Below are 21,666 nucleotides of genomic sequence, written 5' to 3'. Positions count from 1 at the left end.
AGTCCATTGCATCTTATTCAAATAAGTCATATGTCATATGACCATAAACGTTGAAATATAAAGTGTTCAACATATCTAAAAAAATAAGGGATATTTCAAAATATTGATGTTTGAAATTTGGCAAATAATTGATTTAATTTTTTATTATTCACCTAATTATTCACATTGGCAATGCCCATGCCACAATTGCATCAACATTACCTGTCAAAACTACACACATAATCACATAATATATTGATAGCAGGTTGATTTTGAAATGTAAAATTAGAATTTGCAGATGTAGCCTGGTGCTGGAGTGTCACATTCCCCAGAACTTCATGGAAAACTGAAAACATTTTAACAATTTTTGTGAATTGAGATTACTTGCCGATTTTCACCACATATGCTAATTATTCTTTAAACATTCATGCCAGGGGACATGTTCTACAATTCTAAGCCACATAAGTTAGCAGGTTTATCTTGGCATTAACTGTAAAATTTGGAATTTGGAAAGTATAATGAGCAACAGGGATTTAAAGGGGAGAGAAAGAGAATGACCCCTTTCTTCTGAGCTTGAAGAAGGCATATCATGCAGAAGAGAACGGGAGATGACCACAGTGAGAACTGACTTGTATTCATACCACATGCTAATATTTTAGATTTCACTGCTATTTTCTCTCAGTGCAAATAGTTCACACTCTTGGCTTCATGTCGAGCAACGCACCTGGTAGTAGGAAGAAGATCTTGAGGCAGATGATCTGCTACACTGCTCATAGCACCTGCTCTGTGGGGAAGCTGTGCTCATTTTGAACTCTGCTGTGGATGAGAAGACAGACCAATAACCTGTGGTAAGTTGAAACACACACGAAATTAACCTTGATAGGCCAATAATGGAGAAACCAATCAAAAGACAACATATTAGCCAGTACACTAACTCTGATTGATTTGCCATGCTTTTCTCTAACAAGGCATTTATGGTTCGAGTTAAAGTAACTGGCTTGCTCTCTTTCTTCTAAAATTCACATGGTTATAAAGCTAGTCTCTTTTCAAAAGTATTTTGTATTTTTTCCAAATGTCACTTTGATAGTCTTCTATGAAAATAGAAAAAAAACCCTTATGTTTCTTCCTAGTTCTTCATAATCATTTAATCTTTGAATGTCACTGTAATCATTATTATTAAAAATAATCATCATATTAATGGTAATAGCCTCCTGAATTGCTGGGGTTTTTTATATTAACATTGTTATTATTTTCTCCCAACATATCCTGGAATAATTATCTTATTCTTTAATAGGCTAACAAATGGGGAATCAGAGTATGATAATAAGATAATAAAGGAATGGCAGTGACCATTTTTCTGTTTTTAATGATACATTAATTGAATTTTTATTTTTTCATGTTTAATTTACTTATTTGGAAGAGCAAGAGAGCATGCAAATGGAAAACCTCATAAGCAATATCTACAGCAAAGCAAGGCAGCAAGGTATCCCTATAAATTTCAAAATATAACTGATTGAGAACCAACACTCAATGACCGTAAGACCCATATTATATCAGCATCTGTACATGAGGAAGCAGAAGAAAGCAATACTTTGACTGATGGAACTAAGAAAAGAAGAACCTCAAAATATGCAACATAACCAAACCACACTGCCATTTGAAAGCAGTAGCTGAAACTGATTGTGTTCTTGCCAAAACCTGTATGAGATGAGTTGAGGGGTCCACAGTGAAATAATCTAAAAAGGCCAGAGCAGTTTGGCCCCTGGGAAATCTCAAAAGTGACCAGTTAGGTCTCCTAAGCTAAGGAGAAACTGCCTGGAGTGAAATAAAAATTGAGCAGAACAATTATAATAGAGATGAAAGAAATAAAAACTTTCAGAGAAAGATGAAGCAGGAAACAAAACCAGGAAGTCTTAGAAAACAAGCTTCTATACTTTTAGTGTTGGATGAAAATAAAAAAAGAAGGAACTGAAAGAAGTTTAGGAACTCTTCCAGAACCAACCATCCTACTAAAAGTTCAGAAAAAAATTGGGGCACCAGGGTGGCTCAGTCAATTAAACATCAGACTCTTGATGTGGGCTCAGGTCATGATCTCACAATTCATGAGAGTGAGCCCGCGTCAGGATCTGTGCTAACAGCATGAAGCCTGCTTGAGATTCTTTTTCTCCCTCTCTCTCTGCCCCTCACCTGCTCACATTCTCTGTCTCTCAAAATAAATAAATAAATAAATAAATAAATAAATAAACAAACATTTTAAAAAATAAATAAAGTTCAGAAAAAAATAATTTCACATCAAATTAAGAAGCAAGAAGTATTGGGATGCCTGGGTGGCTCAGTTGGTTAAGCCTCCAACTTCAGCTCAGGTCATGATCTCACTGTTGGTGAATTCAAGCCCCGCATTGGACTCTGTGCTGACAGCTCAGATCCTGGAGCCTGCTTCGGATTCTGTGTCTCCCTCTCGATCTGCCCCTCCCATGATGATGCCTTCCAAAAAGTGATACTTAATAAAAGGATATCTAAGTCTGTCCCCTAACTTTCTATAACATGGAAATAAGACAGTATTATATCTAGTTTTTGATCTTTAATGTGAAGATTACATAGAGGGCAATTTTATATTTAGGTCTTTTTTAACCAATAATAAAAAACACTAAAATTTGCCCCAACACTTAGGTTTTCAATGTGAGATTACTAGTTTATACTTTCTTTCCATAAAAGCAGGATTTCCTTTACATTTTTTTCCTCTGAAAATAAGATTTTTCTATTTAAATAAAATTAAAATTATCTATGTTTCAAGTTTAGAAATTACTTATCGGAATAAATGGAGTCCAGAATTTGGTCGTAAGCAATTACCTTATGTATTAGGTATATGTACCAAGTCAAGATGTAGAAATAAAGGGCAAATTTCAAATGGGAAATCTGAATTTCTACCAGAAAGATGAGACAAGAGTACATTTGCCTTAGTTTCTTCACCAGAAAATGTTTTTCTTAAACTATGGGGTTAACATATCCTATAGGCTTACATTAAACAAAAATGTATATCAAGCATGAAAAAGTGACAGATGTATTTAAACAAAAGGAATAATTTAAAATTTCACACCATTTTTTCATTTCCTTTTTAATATTTGAAATAAAAATGAAAAGAGGGAAGACTTTATAATTATTCTTTTGTTCAATACCTTTCTTAGCATATGTTAATTATTCTTTTCACAAAAATCTACTTATATTCTGACTAAAATTCCATTATTGTCATGTATGTCAGAACAGGCCATAATAATAAACCTCGTTCTTTTCTAGTATATACATATTAAATTAGCTAACCAGATTTAACTACGTCTTTTTGCAAATAAATAGGGAATGCTGAAATTGAAGGGGAAAGCCCTCTAAACAGTTGAGATGTTTTCCCTTACTTTAAGTTTGTAAGTACCAAAGGTCTGTTTCTTCTTTCACTACCTGATATGTCTCCAAAACTCCATTCTTTATTTTGAGTAATCACACCAAAATGGCAATTCAATGGTGTTGCATTTGGAAAGTTTAAGGGACATTGGTTTAAAAAATGTTCACTGTCTTTGTTACTAATGTCAGTGTGTCTGGATTGCCAAAAGAGTTTTTTAAAAAGCTGACAATCTAACAACGTAATTATTTTCATTGTCATTTCAATAAAGAATTCATCCAGTCATCTGACTTTGAGCAATTCATGTGGCTTTAGCTGTAAGATAGGGACCTTCTCTTTTAAGAAATAAATTGAGGGGCTCATCCATCAAATCTCTAATCACTTCTTTTCTTTTAGAGCACTTTAAACACTATATGGGCTGTGATGCTGGGAAGCTAGAAGCCGAGCATCTCTTTTTATTTCATTATTTCCAGTGAGCCCTCAGAAAATCAATAGTATTTATTTTAAGATAAAGCTTTGGTTTTTTGTACCTTAGCTCTGCATTATTTTAAAATAGGCTATTTGTTAATATACAGGATGTAATATAATTGGCACATTCATGTCAAAAAAGGAAATGTGTCCTGTTCCTAACGTAAATGATTCTGATACATTTGAAAAAGAATGTTAATTTTCTTTGTAAGATATTTGGGTTTTGTTTTGTTTTGTTTTGTTTTGTTTTGTTTTGCTATGATCTTTACCTTAAGGTAATAGTAAGCCCTTGGGCTGGGCGTGTAAATAAGTGTGATTTTTTTTAAAAACAAACATCTTGGCAAGATATTGGAGCTACAACAGAGACATTGACAGTTACAACTGCCAATGTCTTTCCCTGACATTGAACAAGAATAAAACAGATGCTTCAATGTACCATGTAGCATTGTTCTGCTTCTTTAACATTGCAGTCTAATAGCTATCTAATTATTCATTCATTTTTCTGTTCATAAAATAATATCAATATTTTTCTCCCCCTACATACTAATTTTTTTAATATAGAAAGAACCCAAGATTAAAATGGACAATAAAAGTATTTTACATATTTCTCCTAATATAAGCAGTTTATTTTACAAGAGGAATGGTATGGCAGGCTGATATTTTATTTCAGCATAAATATTAACCAGTATTCCTTTGTTAAAATGTGTTTTTCGAACTGGGAAATAAAACGTATGGGAAATGGCAAAGGAACTGAGTTTAGCCATCTCTACCTGAGGACAAGACCAAATGAAGTGGGCTCAAAATGTAGCACGAACATTTTAAGTTGGAAATGCAACTATTGAAGGGATTGGGCTGGCCTTGGCAGAGGGTTCTTTTTATGAGTTACAACTGGATCCCTCATCTCAATTATTTCTTTCTTTTGACTGTGACTTCTAGATAATATTGAGAATCTACTCACCAAGAGATGACATTTACTGTGCAGTCATATGTGGAAACGGTCATTCAAGGACCTGTTTCTTTTTATTGGCAACTTATCCTTATCACCTGATACAGACTATTATACACAGTAATGCACAGTTAACTATTGGCTACTGAATAAATAAATGAGGAAATGAATCCAAGTATGGTATTCTATAAAATATCGGGCTAAAGGAGGGCAGGGTATCACAGTAGTTAAGAGCATGGTATCTGGAGCTGCAGTTAGGAATAAAATCCTGGCCCCTCCATTTACCAAGTGTATGACCTTGGGCAAGTAATTTTATCTCCCTATGCCTCAATTTCCTCACCTGTAAAATGGGATATCAATAATTAGGTAAAAAGTTAAATATTTAGGTTCAGACACTGAAAGGAAGCATTAAAAAAACAAATAGAAATGAGTTAGTCACAGTGAACTTGTGAGAAGTACATGTTAAGATAATAACATTAAAATATATGGCACAGTGGCATAAGACTCTAGCCAGCTTCAACATAATTAGTTCACCTATAACCAATTTCTCATTTGATCCTCGGTTGTCATTTGACATTTTATAGCCTTAATTTCCCATCTATGTGAAAGAATCTACTAATAGGGGCCCCTGGGTGGCTCAGTTGGTTGAGTGTATGACTCCTGACTTCGGTTCAGGTCATAATCTCATGGTTTGTGGGTTTGAGCCCCATGTCGGGCTCCGCACTGACAGCACAGAGTCTGCTTGAGATTTTCTCTCTCCCTTTCTCTCTGCCTCTCTCTCTGTCTTTTTCCCTCTTTGAAAATAAATAAACTTAATTTATTAAAAAAATATCTACTAATAGGTAACCCTACTATACTGCTATAGTATCTCTTAGGTATCAATTATTTAAGCACATTTTCATCTATTTTTCAGGTTTTTTTTAAAGAAAACTTGCAACATTTAAACTGAGGAGCAAAAGCAACACTTGGAAACAAGCTATCCACCAGAACCAAATCCTCACAGATTGGTCAGATGTCAGGACAGTGATTTTTCTTCAGTGACAGCAAGACCACGGGCTAAGCCATTGCATGTCTCTGGAAGGCAGTGTCTGGCAGGAACCTGACAGAGGGTCTGTGGAGAAGAGCAGATGGGCAAGAAAATGCTTCACAAGGAGGACTCCTCTGTGCTTTCCACACATATCCACACTACCTCAGCGCACCCTCCCTACTACCATCAGACCAACATGGTGCTAGCAGCACAGTCATACCTGACACGCAGTTTCAGAAAAAAAAAAAAAAAAAAAAAAGCTTCAGTAGTCAAGTCATTAAAAGGACCCGTGAAATATCTCTCATTCTCGGGAATATAGAAAATTACAGTTGTGTTTCTTTCCTTCTTTTCCTATTAAAAAAAAAAAAAGTGAACCAGGTGCATGGCTATGAAAATTCCAAAATAATAGTTTGAAAGATACAGGAATCCTGAAGTAATTTATCTGCATGTTTTGAAACATTCTCCTAGAGCCAAAATATTGCAATGCACACAGAGACACAGCAGGAAACTGATCATTACTGACAGTATCAGCAACATTTTCAAATTAGGAACTTTAAGAACGTTGTATGATTTTAATAGCAGTTAAAAAAAATCCAACCAATGGGGCGCCTGGGTGGCGCAGTCGGTTAAGCGTCCGACTTCAGCCAGGTCACGATCTCGCAGTCCGGGAGTTCGAGCCCCGCGTCTGGCTCTGGGCTGATGGCTCGGAGCCTGGAGCCTGTTTCCGATTCTGTGTCTCCCTCTCTCTCTTCCCCCCCCCCCCCGTTCATGCTCTGTCTCTCTCTGTCCCAAAAATAAATACACGTTGAAAAAAAAATTAAAAAAAAAAATCCAACCAAGATATATACTAGCCTACTGACTTTTCTTTGGTAACAATTTGTCATTTAAGTGACTATTAATAAATTTAAACGATGTCAAATTTTTTCATGAATATCTTAGGATGGCAGATATATATCAAGGTCAACCTATTTGCCCTGCTTCCAGGTAGATTCGAATATAACTTTTTATTGACTTCTCATCATGGTGACTTTCTACTAACTTATTTTTTAATCATTTTTTCATTGAAAAATAAAATGAAATTAAAATCCCATAGTAAACATTACTTCCCATTTTGACATTTATGTTTCAGATAACAAAATTTCTAATTTCCATCAAGAAAATGTTGGTTAAGTATACTTTCAGAAACTTATGGGCACTATCTTCCTATCTTTTCCTTTGTAAAAATAAACTCTACCATAATTTGAGTAAAAATCTGTATCAGTTTATTGCTTCAGAACTTATTCTATTTCTACTATCAAGATCAACTAGACTGACTTTGGACAATTGAGTTCAACATTCTCTGCTGAGCATAATTCAACTATGGATAAGGAGAATTCAACTATGGTCTTAGAAAAAAAAAAGCCAAGTAAAGGATTTTGATTTCTTATGATAAAAATGTGCTTTTAAAAAAATGATGTTTTAGTTTCCTTCTTTTATAGTTAACCCAGGCTCTACTTAAATCTATTACAGTCCTCTGCCTGATCATTATACTAAGAATTTTTTCCCTTCAGATATTTCCTGCAAAGCTATTTCTGAATCCATTTCAACCACAGAGAAGGAAATACACTAAAGTTGCTGCTGAGTAAAAGGGAAATGCAAGCATAGAGTAATCGCTTACTGAGCTTTTAATACGGGCCACTCAGCTGAGTGTTTCTTTGTAAACCACATAGAAAAACTCAATCTGTTTTAGAAAACGTGGAGGTAAATTACATGAAATTAGGAGATAAAATAATGGGAAATAATCAATTATTATTCTTTTTAAGTAAACAACAAAGAAAGCCATCAAGGTCACCTCTTTATTTAAGGTTATGTATTATCTATTATTGAATTTATTTGAACTCTTTTGATTATAAACTGATTTTGCTTTCAGAGATGCACAATCACTGGAGAAGATGTTCATCTCTGAAAACAAATAACAAAAAGATGGTAACACTGAAAATTGTCCTTCAGGATACCGTTACATCTCAGAAGAAGGGCACAATCAAATTGCACTATTGGCTGCAGTCTCTGTCCACGTATATGTTGCTACTCTTCTTCCTGAGGGGAAATATTTGTTAAATGCTACATCTGAATCAAAGAGATCTTTTTCAGATTCAGAAAGAATAACTTGGTATATTTGCATATATTCTTTGCAATATATTTGTTATTGATAATTAACTGCTCCTGATATCCTACTGGGACCTAACAGAACACTTAATCACGGGCAGCTCTAACGCGGCATATGAAGTGTGCAGTATGGGCTGGGATCTGACAGACCCACCAACTCAGAAACTTGGGCATGTCCAGGAATAAGTCATTATAAATTGGAAATGGTATATCTATTACTGAGCACAAGAAAGACAACAGAATAGAAATAGACTACATTGTTTCATGGTCCATTTATTCTATCACTGTTTTACCAGCACTGCTCCCTCAGGGCACATTTATAGCCTCACAAATTGTGGTTCTTTATGATCAGCTGACAAATGTAGAAAAATCTGAATTTGATTTGTGAATAAGTCAGCTTAGGATGTGTGTACATGAGTTCAAGCCTACCAATGTCCCGAAAAATATTAAGAGAAATCTTTTCAGTGTGCATCGTATCTGCTCATCTACTTTGTGTGGAAAGGGAAGAATGCCAACGTTAGGATATATAAAGGCATATGGGTAAAGGGAAATGGCTTGGCTGGTTGGACAAAGGCCTAGAAGCATTTGAAGAATGAGGTTAAGAAAGTCTGGGCAAAAGGCTTATGGATGAATATATGGGACTGGACATCAATGAGATCTTTGAATTACATGTTGACATCCTCCAGGAAAGTTTGAACCCAGAAAAGGCCTGATTCAACAATCAAGTAGAGAGAATAACTTGCTAATTGACTTTAGTCAGCCACTACCATCAGACTTCAGAGTACTGGCAAATGGATACATCAAATGTGTAGACATACGTCTGTCACTATGGTGTCTCATTCACCAAGGCTGGTGAATTCACCATTCAGCAAGGCTCATTCACTATTAACACCGAATGTTCAAGGTGCCAGCAAGAAATATTAAAGCTGAGCCTCCAGGGGTGCCAGGGTAGCTCAGTCGGTTAAGTGTTCCACTCTTAATTTTGGCTCAGGTCATGATCCCACAGTTCATGAGTCTAAGCCCTTCGTCAACCTCCACACTGATGGTGCAGAGTCTGCTTGGGATTCTTTCTCCTTCTCTCTCTGCCCTCCTCTGCTCACTCTCTCACTCTCTCTCTCTTTCTCTCTCTCTCTCTCTGTCTCTCAAAATAAATAAACTTAAAACAAAACAAAACAAAAAGCTCCAATATGACACACCAAACCTTGCAAATTCCTGAGAGGTGCTCTGTGGAAAATTGACTACATTGGACCCCTTCAAACTTGGAAGGAGCAACAATTCATATTCACTGGAATTGACATATATTTTTGCCTTTCTTATTCATAGCATCTCATCCAGCAGAGTTCGTGTTTGACCCAACACTATATCACTAATTGGTATAATGCAAGAGTCTGGGAACCAAGAGGAGACAGTAGGAGTGGTCTTCTTTAATATCACTCTAAATTACCCATTTCTGTGAATTTGTACTTCCTCTGGTTGTGACTCTTGATTCTGAAGATTTAGAAGTCTTGGATCACAGAAAGGAGAGAATACTTCTGCTAGATGATATGTTAATATATTATTCAATTTTAAACTAGAACTGCCACCCAGTTGCCCATCATAAGAGGGGTAATTGATTCTTCACTCAAGTCTTTTTCTCAGAGTTTGCTTTGCTGGGAAACTGGCCTGCTACAATCCCCTTCTCAGTGAGGCTTTCCTGACTACTATATTTAAAGCTATACCTCCAATACTTTCCATTCCTCTCCTCTACTTGTTTTTGTCCTTAATACCATCTAACCAAGCTATTTATTATAGATAGGTGTTTTGTTTATTAAAACATGTGGGTAGAGTGTTACCCATTTTTTCATTCCTGTATCCCCAAATCTCTGATTCAGCTAACAGTTGCCACAAAAACTAACTCAAAACTCAATGATTTCAAATAATAATGTTATCCACTTGCAATTATGTAGTCAGTGCCATGAGTCTATTTCATACTACATGCTTGCATCCACTAGAGCAGTCATTAGATATGTCATCATTCAGTCTTTTGATTTGCTATTGTCTAGTAAAATTCTTTGGATCTATTTCATCTGTAATTTTTTAATCTATTCTTTAATACATACTTTATAGAAAAAATACTATGTTCATAATTCACTAAATTATGCCTCTAATTTTAACCTTTGACCAAAAATGTGCTACCTTTGATGATACCTAAAGCATAGAATATGAAATCTCATTTCCCAGAAGTTTCTTCTTTATCTACTAGTCACCAAATAAACTTCATGGACTTTGAAAAAGGATCACAAGACTTCACTGTCAACTATTTAATACCCATAGTCCCTATATTGTGATTTTAGGAAACTACTTCTGAAAGAAACTTTTAAGAATGCTTTTCCATTTTATCTCAATGCACAAAGATTTTATTTATGAACATTTTCATATATTTATATACAAATAGTATTTCTTTGATGTTTCATTTTTGAAGGCAAAGAAGACATATTTGCCTCAGGCATTTCATTCCCATTATGAGCTTTATGGAAACAGACACTCTATTGTAGTACTTTTAAAAAATTCTGGTAAAGAAGCACATGGTAAGCCTGCTCCTGTTTATAGAATTCTGATGTAGAAAAGCATTAGAAAATGCATTAGAAAATTAACATGAAAGATTTATGGACCAATAGATTTTTTTAATGAGATACGTTAAAATTTTGAGATATATTGATTATTAAACCAAGAATAATATGTGAAATATTTATAAAAGTAGTCTGCTAAAAAAAAGCTGATTTGACTCTTTAAGGAAATATAATTTAGGACAATTAAAACATTTATATCCACAAACATATGCCATACATGTATGTATCCACCTACATACATCAGTACACATATATGTACAAAGGCTATATGGGTTACACTTTCCAGATAAAAAATGTCTTGGTTTTCAAAGTTAATTTATTATCATCATGAACTTGATATTCATTATCCACAAGTTTGCATATAATAATGATGTGTCATTTTTTATTAAATAAACATTACTTACATTTTAATTAAATATAATATAACTTGCATACGTTGTTCCTTAATAAAATCTGTCACTTTTTCACTTTAATTGAAATTATATAACTATCCTTATTCAATCTATAGAAAGCTTAATATTATAGAAATATAAATATATATCAAACATAAGTTTTTCCAAAAGGTTAGAACATACACAGGAGAAAAGTAGTAATAAACAATGGATATTAAAAAGATAGAAGCAGTAATGGAAATGAATGGAAAAATAAAATCTGTGGGATTAGAATTGAACATGTTATGCACACACACAAAATGTTTGATCCTATGATATCAAAGATATTTAGGGAAGTATCAACAAAGAAAATATATTCAAGAAGAATGAGAAAAAGAAAGGAAGGCAGTGAGGAAAACTACCCTGTGAAACTTTTTGTTTTCATAAAGCATTTAGCATGGACACTGAAGCTGAGAAACAGGTATCTTAAAGGCATGTATATGATATGAGAGAGAGAGACAGACTGACAGAGAAAGAAAGAGGGAAACGCCCTCTAACTTCAGAAATTACTCTTAGCCTCACTAATGAATGACATGGGTGCCTCTCCATAGATATGCTAGTAAAATCCCACACTAATTTTCTAGTGTGTAAAAGCAACTCATTGTCTAAAAAATCTTTGATATGGCAGAGCGACATCAGAATTGTTGTGATAAAAAAGAGAGACTTTCCCCCAAATCCAAGACTTTAACAGTCCTAAAGTCAATGCAAGTTAATATCTCAATAAAATCTGCTATCTATGTAATTATTTATAAAATACATACCTTGTATATACATACAAGCCAAAAACACAAATTTTCACTTACAGCAGTATACATTTTTCATAAGAGGATAGAGAAAACTCAAATTCTCCTATGGTTATTAGCTTAAAATTTGTTTCAAAAAAATAATAAACTTCAACATTCTAACCTAGTTAAAGTTTATTATGGTATTAAAATGTTTCTATTTTGTAAATATCTACTTATTTGATTGCCTTAGATTTTAAAGCTACATGCATGTTCATAGCTATAATTTTTTGCCATAATACTAAAAACATTGTTATATGAAATTGATTTTTTTATTTTGCAAAGACATTGATGAAAAAATGAACATAACTCAAGCAAGTATCTTGGTATTTAGATATAATTCATTTTCCTGATTATTTGACTTTACATAAATACAAATATCAATATTTACATATACATATAAGTCTATAGTATGTTTTGTGTATTCATGTAAAGCATCATTAAAATAACAGATCTTTTTAAGTATGGTAAATAATATCACAAAAGATGAGAATAAAATTCATTATGTATGTCTTTAAAATCCCAAAGTATTTGAAAAAATATTATATTTTTAGCTAGTGATAGAAAAATTTCCAGATGGTAAAAATGTGAATGATAAAAATAGGCAAATTGAAATTAGAACTGTGATGGATTAATTTCCTTTTGGTTGTCCTTATGTTGTTTATATCCATGCCAAGTACATGAGCCAATAGTTTCAAACAACACAGTCAGTAAAGAAAAGGAAAGGAAAAATTTTTAAGTAGTTTTCAATAACATTTGCAATTTGAAAATCAAAATAACTATACACACACACACACAAAATCTTAGTTTCTTTACAATGTTTGGTTTCAAAATGTTTGCCTTCAACTTTAAAAGCCCTCCCACATACTTTTGGATGTAAGAGCATATTAGATGATTACTAGAAATACTGTGGCCAAAGGTAGAAATTTAGCTTGCCTGTGAAAACAAAACTTTCCTAAACTGTCATATGAACAAGACAATCAAAACATTCCCAATTGTAATAGGCTATTTTTTCTTGAAAATAAAAATGAATTGACCAAACACTCAGGAAACAAAGTAGGAAGGAATCAAGAAAAGCATAATTTGACCGAAGAAAGGTTAATTTTTCAATTGTCTCCTCTTTATATCTAACATTATTTATTATCAATAAATGATAAGATTTCACAATAGCCCAAGAACGGTACTAGCAATATTCAGTAGCAATGTTTTCGGTTTGAAAACACAACAGTGAAAGCTGATTTTTTTAATCCCCCCCCCCCAAACTCCCACAAGAAATATCTTTCAGGCAGTTATTTAGCTAAAGGCCACCTGTGGAAAAGCGCTGGCATGTGCTGGATCCTTTTTCTCCTAAAGGAAAATAGCATGAGATATCACATTGACTATGCTTGCAGTAAAACATAGATTAATGGAAATGCTCTCAAATGGAATTTTGGAAGTCTTATGCAATCTGGCTGCAGAAAATCTCTTCCTGGTGTTCAATTTTTGTTATTGATAACCATTTTATTCTAATATTTACCAAATGTTTCAAAATGCCTACATATATACCAAGACTAAGGGTTCTGTGATTAAATACCTGTGACAAATGCTGAAATAAACACACTAAACCCATGTGTTTGGCATAGGGATCCTCAGACATACTAATATGCTAATGAGCAACACGGATCTCCAGGGGGACATTACTGCCTGTGGCTGTTCCAATATAGAAGCTAACTCATACATCTGCTAGAATCTTCTTGTCCTTCAATTCCTAGGTGACATTGCCATAAAATTTGAACTCTCATTCTTTGGATTTTGAAAGTATTTTGCCTACTACTGAATTTTTGCAAACTCCCTGAAGGATTTGAGACAGGTTGAAGAAAGGAAAAGTTTTAGTCCTGAAGTTTATTTAATTTTGTAAGCAATTTCTAAGAAAAAATAGTATAAAAGTACAAATACATAAGGCATAAAAATTAATATTAATATTCACTTGAGAGCAAAGAAGAAATCACAATCAACGGTGCATACTTTTAAAGCTGAAAAATTCCACAAACACCACAATGTCCAGAAAAAATATTTTTATTAATTGAAACAATTTTATTATACTTTTATCATAATTTTAGCTAGACAAGTTTTTACTTTCTTTATGACAACAGTTTTGTAATAACTTTTCTGTAGGGAAAACAAATCCCTCTCCTATCACAAGAGATTAACATTTGGTTTTTATTTTTGAAAATTTAGAAAAATTACTTTCTTGCTTTTTTAAGTTTATTTAATTGAGAGAAAGAGAATGCCTGTGAAAACAGGCTGTCAGCACGGAGCCCGGCACAGGCATCTGATACAGGGTTCGGTTAAATCATGACCCGAGCTAAAATCAAGAGTCAAAGGCTTAACCGACTGAGCCACCCAGGTGCCCCAAAAATTACTTTCAATTTAACAAATTGTTCTTGATGATGCCATGTAAGAATTTACTACAGTTGCCCAATTTGGGGAATTTTCTACCAAATTTCTTTTTCTTATTTAATATTTTTAATGTTTATTTATTTTTGAGACAGAGCATGAACAGGGGAGGGGTGGAGAGAGAGGGAGACACAAATCTGAAGCAGGCTCCAGGCTCTAGGCTGTTGCAAAGAGCCCACTGCAGGGCTCAAACTCACAAACCATGAGATCATAAGCTGAGCCCAAGTCAGACGCTAAACCAACTGAGCCACCCAGATGCTCCCAAATTTCTTTTCTATATGGACTGTAATATTGTAGTGTGTATTCAATTTGTCTTGTGTATTGACCAATATTAACTATTCTTTGAATTGATGGTGCTCATTCACCACTTTCTCTCCAATGTCTGTTGAAGTCACATATTACAGTTATGGATATCATCATTAATGATCTCTATTTACTGTACTATATATTTTAGTATTTAGTTTTACTTAGGCTCTCAATTTTGCCATCTAGTATTTAACAAATGGATTGTTTTGTATTTGAATTTACAAATGCAAGTACCCTTTACTAACAACTTTTAGAAAAAGAACTTCAGATAATTCAGAAGGGAAAAAATGCTTTCTTGCTGTTGCAGAAAGAATGCCAGTTGGGATTATAACATGAGACAAGAGAATCTGCATTGATAAAATACCAAATTAAGAATAGTGACAAGAATATCAATGTATTCCTTTCTGATACTAAACATAGAATAAAAATGTTTACATTTTTAAACTTTAGCCATTCTTGTCTATTTTCTGTTATCATAACAAATGTATTTGTAATTTATTTCCAAAATAAATAAATTTTCCCATGACCCTGACATTTTAATGCTGATTGTTACAGCTTATAGAACATAACCTTTAATATCAAATGGCCTTGTTGTCAACTGGTTATTTTGTGTAATAATATTCAAATTGGAATCTCTGGTTGATGAAGACATAAATATTGAGTGCTTTTTTTTCTCAGTGAATCTTAAAAATTTCATTTGCCTAGTTCCCTTTTGTGAATAAAGGGGAATATAAATGGCTCTGCTGGATTTCTCATATTAATGAAATGTATGTAAGAGTGTTTCCCATTTTCATTCATAGGTTTTAGTTTGTTATATCATCCTGTAATTTTTAGTTATTTTATTTAGAATGTTTTCATTGATACTTACTGACAACACAAATGAGACTAGCCTGTATTTTTCTTTTTGATGTTTTAATTGTTAGGTTTGGTATCCGTGTATAAAATTTTCCATAAAAGTAACTTGCAAATTTTATTTTTGAAACATGATGAAAAGCTTAAATAGCATTGGAATTATCTACACATTATGGCATAAATAGAACTTGCAGCCTCACTCTTGCTTTTGCTTGGTTGGGAAGAGGAGGTGATGCTAAATCTTTAATGAGTCTGATTCTTCTAAATTGCTGTGTTGAGTTCATCTCTCCTAAAATTAATTTGATTAAATTATATTTTTTTTGAAAATGATTTCTTTCACCCAGTTTTCAAGTTTCAATAGAGAGGAGTAAATTATTCATGGTAGTTCCTGGTCAGGAAAACAGAAGCCACTCTAGGTATTCAAATAGAGGACATTTAATGCAGGGAATTGGTTGTATAAGTGATGGAAAAGCTGAATGGCTAAACAGAAAACAGTAAGGAACCCTAAAGGAAGCAATAGTAAGAAGGTGCTACCCTAGATGGACAGAGGAAACAGGTAACGTAACCACAGCTCAGAAACCAGGCTGTCAAGTGAGAACAAGAACCCAGCAGGAGAGGCCTGAGGGAAGCTGGGACCATGACAGGGAGGGACTGTCCAGGAAAGCTAGAATCCCAGACAAAATGTAGATGGCTTCTAAGGCATTATCTAATGTGGGAGTCAAAAAATACCCTGGATTTTCCCTGGTGCTTTCCCTAACCTATTCGCAGAAGACAGAGAGCCAGGGAGGTGGGAAAATATAGTTCTCACTGATATGGAGCAGAACAAGGAAATCCAGGGAACGGATCTGAGAGTAATCATGACAGGAAGTTTTAATTTTCTTTGATATTTCTCCATAGTCTTTTCTTAATTTACATGTAAATATACATAGATTATATTTCATATCATTTTTAAGATAGGCTAACTGATGATCAATTTCATTACTTTTTTCAAAGATGCAGACATTGCCCCTTTCTAGCCGTAGGGTATACCAGATGCTGGAAAAGCTACTGTTTCAGAAATTTTGGATGCAACATGTGATCACATTATGTGCATAGCTGCCAGCACAGTCAGCCAGCACCACTCTCCAAATGCATACAGTATTTGGTAACTATTGACCCTAGATGGAAAATTCTACATAATATTGCATGGGAACAAGGCACTCACTTTAGAGCAAAGGAGTCCTAACGGTGGGCACATTCCCATTAGACTCACTGCCCTTATCACATGCTGCACCACTCAGAAACTGCTAGCCTGATAGAGCCGTCAAAAGGCCTTTTGAAGGTACAACTGAGGCACCAGTTTGGAAACAATACCCTGAGAGGTTGGGGCCCATCCTCAATGATCCCTATATCACACTATATCAGCAACTTATATGTCGCTGTGTCCCCAGCAGGTATAATACATGAAACAGGGAACCATAGGATAGATATTGACATTCCATTCTTACTATAAACTCGCATTATCCTCTTTGGAAAATTTGTTCTTCTTGTCCCCTCAACTTTAGGACATAGGTGGTATGCGCTATATAAGTATTCACTGTTATTTTTATGTTATGTTAATAGTAAATTATTATTTGATATTGTATGAAGACAAATTCAGAGGAATTGTCTTTCCTCATAGCCAAGAAGATACTCTTGAATAAAAGGTCCATATCAAAACCCCATAATATAATAAAATGTACCTATATAAAACATATATACTCACATGTAATAATCAAAACATAATAATATATGAGTTATATTTTAGATTTACTGACCAACTGTTCACAATTGTCCATTTTTTACCCTCTGCATCGTTTTGACTGAGTGTTTGTGTCTGTATAATATGAATTTCTACCCCTAATCTCTTAAAAATCACCTGAAATTTTCTTTGACTTTAATTATTTTGATTTTTCTTACAAATCCAGTTGACAGATTGATACTCTTACTATCTAAAACACATTCTGCTTGTGAATTATAATTTATCACAAGATTAGTAATGATCATTTGACAAGCAATTGTTGTAATGAAGACACAATTACTCTTAGTAGCCATAACAGTATCATCAGGAGTTAAGGACAATACACATTGGAAGATATTTCATAGGTCAAATAGCTACTGTTGTCTGCTTTAACCTGGAAATAGGAGAAGCTCTAATATATAACCTGAATAAGAAGATGCATTTTCAAGAACATGACATGCTAAAAAATAGAATCTCAAAAACCCACCCAGAGTGGAAATGTACAAATAAATTGCCATGAGAATTATCTTTATCAATGCTTATTATTACAGTGAAGGCTTTGTTCAAAAATAGAAAGTATGTGGGAGGTTATAAAGGAAAATGTTTCACTAAATCTTAAGACTGTGTAAAGTTTATAAAAATTACAGCAATTGCCTAATATAAAGAAGGTGGAGGAGGAAGCGAGGAACATGAAAAGAACAGGAAGAGGAAGAAAAGAAGCAGAAGAACGGCAGCATCAGCAGCAAGAGCAGCAACTTTGTCCTTCAAAGGACCATTGGAAAGTATCAATGCCAATTTAAAAATATTACCCATTGTTTACACCTTGACACAAGCCTTGACACACACCTTGACCCACTGTTTACACCTTGACATAAAACAGGTCCATATTTTATTTTATTTTTTAGATATATTCATTGTCGAGTTAGCTAACATACAGTGTATATAGTGTGCTCTTAGCTTCGGGAGTAGATTCCCATAATTCATCACTTACATACAACACCCAGTGCTCATCCCAACAAGTGCCCTCCTCAATGTCCATCACCTGTTTTCCCCTCTCCCCCCACCACCTCCACAACCCTCTATCTGTTCTCTGTATTCAAGAGTCTCTAATGGGTTTGCCTCGCTCTCTCTTTGAAACTATTTTTCCCCTTCCTTTCCCCCATGGTCTTCTGTTAAGTTTCTCAAATTCAGATCCATATTTTAAATAAAAATATAATCCCAATTCTGGTGTGCCACTGATTGACATGAAAAGAGTCCATAGACTCTTAAGAAATGAAAAATTTTAAAAATGTAATTGGCCTTGTAGTAGGCTTATAATTATACTTGGACTTCTATCTAAATAACTTCTTTAACATGTTCTGTACCAAATATTTTACCTACCAGAAACTCATAACCCTAGCAGCATCTGGATAGTTCAGTCAGTTGAACGTATGACTCTAGATTTTAGGCTCAGGTCATGGTCTCTGGGTTGTGGGATCAAGCCCCGCATTGGGTTCCACACTGAGCATTGAGCCTGCTTGGGATTCCCTCTCTTCCTCTCTCTCTCTCTGTCCCTACCCCACTTATTCTCTTTCACTTATCTCTAAAAAAAATCCATAACCCCAGATTAACCATGAGAAAATATCAAATACAAATTCTCAAAATATACCTGACCGGTACTCTTCAAAATTGTCAAGGTCATGAGAAACAAAAAGGCTGAGAAACGGTAAAGATTGAAAGAGATAAGGAGGAGACATTGTGATTAAATGCAATGTAATATCCTGGATTAGGTCTTGGAACAGAAAAATATCATAACTGAAAAAGCACAAATAAAGCCTATACTTTAATTAACAGCACTGTACCAATGTTAATTTTCTAGTTTTGACAAATGATTATATAAAATACTACCGTTCAGGAAAGCTAGGTGAAGGGTATATGAGAACACTCTACTCTCCTTGCAACTTTCTGTAGATCTGAAATTATTCCAAAATAAAAATTTGTTAAATACATATAACCCAATTACACATTAAGTGGCTACCTTTGTGACACATTTCTAAGTACCCTTTATCTTACACACATATCGCATCTACTGGATAGTAAAAATGAATAACATTTGTGCACAGGAATAGTTTTGATTATCTAAAACCCATCTTAAATTTAACTGAAACTGGTATGCCCATGTTAATATTATAAACAAGATAAACATTTCTTGAGTTTATGAGATTTTTAAATTGTATAATAATAATAATTAACCAGTAACCCTGCATATCTGGCATTATTCTAAGCACTTTATCCACTGATGTATTTAACAAATATTTGACAAATTCCTACAATTTGCCTAATATTGTCCTAAACGATACATACACTAATAAAGCAAAAGAAAAATGCCCTCTGTTACATAACTCACTAACAAGGGAGAGAAGCAGGAAATCAATTACACAACAAATATATAATATCATGCAATGGTAAATAGAATCAGGAAAAGTAAATTGGGGGAGGGGAGAATAGCTAGTTTAGACAAACAGCTGCTCAATGGAGGTGACACATGAAGAGATCTGAGTGAAGTGAAGCAAACACAGAATGTTTTAGAGAAAAATTCCAAGAGAAATGAACAAGTTAAAAAAAACAAGATGGTGGGGCGCCTGGGTGGCGCAGTCGGTTAAGCGTCCGACTTCAGCCAGGTCACGATCTCGCGGTCCGTGAGTTCGAGCCCCGCGTCGGGCTCTGGGCTGATGGCTCAGAGCCTGGAGCCTGTTTCCGATTCTGTGTCTCCCTCTCTCTCTGCCCCTCCCCCGTTCATGCTCTGTCTCTCTCTGTCCCAAAAATAAATAAACGTTGGAAAAAAAAAAAATTAAAAAAAAAAAAAAAACAAGATGGGAGCATGCTGGAAAAAATCATAAAAACAACAATACCTGTAATAATCTATAGTTAAATAAATCACTAATTAAACATAATAATTAGAGCTATAAAAGTTAGCACTAAAATAATTAATTATGGAAAATGCTTGCAGATACCTCTAGGGAGTCAGGTTTTTACTAAGGAAGGGAGGGATGAGAGGTTTCTTGTTTCACAATAAGACTTCCCGAAATATTTGATGCTTTACCATGTGCGTATACTTTATTACTTTGCTAAAGGTTAAAATAATTATATCTAACTCTAAGACTTCAGTCAGTACTCCCATACTTCTGCATTATAATTATCAGTTTTATACCCAGTAGGGATAGGGCTATGCTTGTGTAAAATATGAAGTAAGAATTGAAAAGCCCTGCTATTAAAGTTGCAAAGTAGGATATAAATGTTTTCCTTTTTGTTCTGTCTTCTCTACGAGCAACTTCTCAATCATGAATATGCTCAGCACCTACATCTGCTTTCTGTTCTTCAAATTCACTTAACCTCATTTTGTAAAATCTGAAATAATTTGTAAATTTCTGTCTAAAATTCTCAGTCCTCATCAGAACAAACACTTAAGGTAACTTCAATTCTCAAGCATACTGCCTGGTTGAGAGTTTGACAAGTTTTTGAACATATTGTGAATGTATCCAAATGCATGTTTTCTTTCCTCTGTGTCAGCATTTTACAGAGGTCTCTTAAAGAGTTCTAGGGGATATCAGTTTGTAATCACCCATGGAAAATAAGAATAGGAAATATAATAATAAGTTCCAAAAGCATTTAGCATGATAAGTTCCTTTGTATTATTTCCTATATAATACATGAGTTGCACATATATTATTTCCTATGCAAATCTTTTGCAAATAGTACTTTGGAGAAATTTGTCATAGGAATTGAAGATAGTGGGTGAGGTTGACATAAATACTAAAATCTATAGAGCATGCGTTTATTGTTTTTGTTCTCTGTCAAGGGATGGCATCATCAAACTGTAGCATAATGTTTAAATACTACCTTTCTTAATAAGTGAGAACACATCTTTCTCAGATACTCTCAGGTATTAATAGTAATATACTTAAATCTTTGATTTTTTTCAATAGTATATATGAATAAGTTGAACTATTTAAGTAAGCACAAGAGTAAATTAAGTAAGATAACTTTACATTAAATCAAGGATCAAAGGATTGAAAACAGCTTCTGTTTTTCTAAATATTCCTTTACCCTTTAAAATATTTTTTTCATAATCACTCCCTTTTTTCTCTTTCCTAAACACAGAACAAAAATTGTATATTATGCTTCCAGATGTTCATGATCAAACTGAATGTCTTCAATTTAGAAGTCCACATTAGCTCCTGTTAATTGTTAAAGTAAAACAATCAAATAGCTGAGGAAGAAATTGACAATAACTGGCAAATCTTAGCAAATCCAGTGTTTTCATTCAGTCATACCAAAAAGGAAACTTCATTCACAACCATTTGGTACATAATAAAGGATTGTATTTCTTTTGTTTTAACACTGGTATTTGTAAAAGTATGTTCACCTAATGTAAAAATTACTGAAATTTAGTATTCATACTACATATTATTCTTTAACAAGGTGAAACTTAAATATAAATGGATATAGCACATAATGGCGATGAAGCAATGTCACTTCTAGGAAATTCACAAAGT

The 21,666-nt window shown here is 34.0% G+C and overlaps 1 long non-coding RNA gene across 2 annotated transcripts in view; it reads right to left on the bottom strand.

Moving 5' to 3' along the window:
- LOC116738039 overlaps window positions 1-21,666 on the bottom strand; it is a 35,967-nt gene that overhangs the window by 1,590 nt on the left and 12,711 nt on the right. For both annotated transcript variants that reach the window (XR_004343577.1, XR_004343578.1), the window contains exon 2: window positions 704-822. This is a non-coding gene — a long non-coding RNA (uncharacterized LOC116738039). The remainder of the gene's footprint in view (window positions 1-703; window positions 823-21,666) is intronic.

Source organism: Lynx canadensis, chromosome B1, assembly GCF_007474595.2.
Source record: "Lynx canadensis isolate LIC74 chromosome B1, mLynCan4.pri.v2, whole genome shotgun sequence".
Classification (NCBI taxonomy): Eukaryota; Metazoa; Chordata; class Mammalia; order Carnivora; family Felidae; genus Lynx; species Lynx canadensis.
This window is presented reverse-complemented; position numbering and strand designations above follow the sequence as displayed.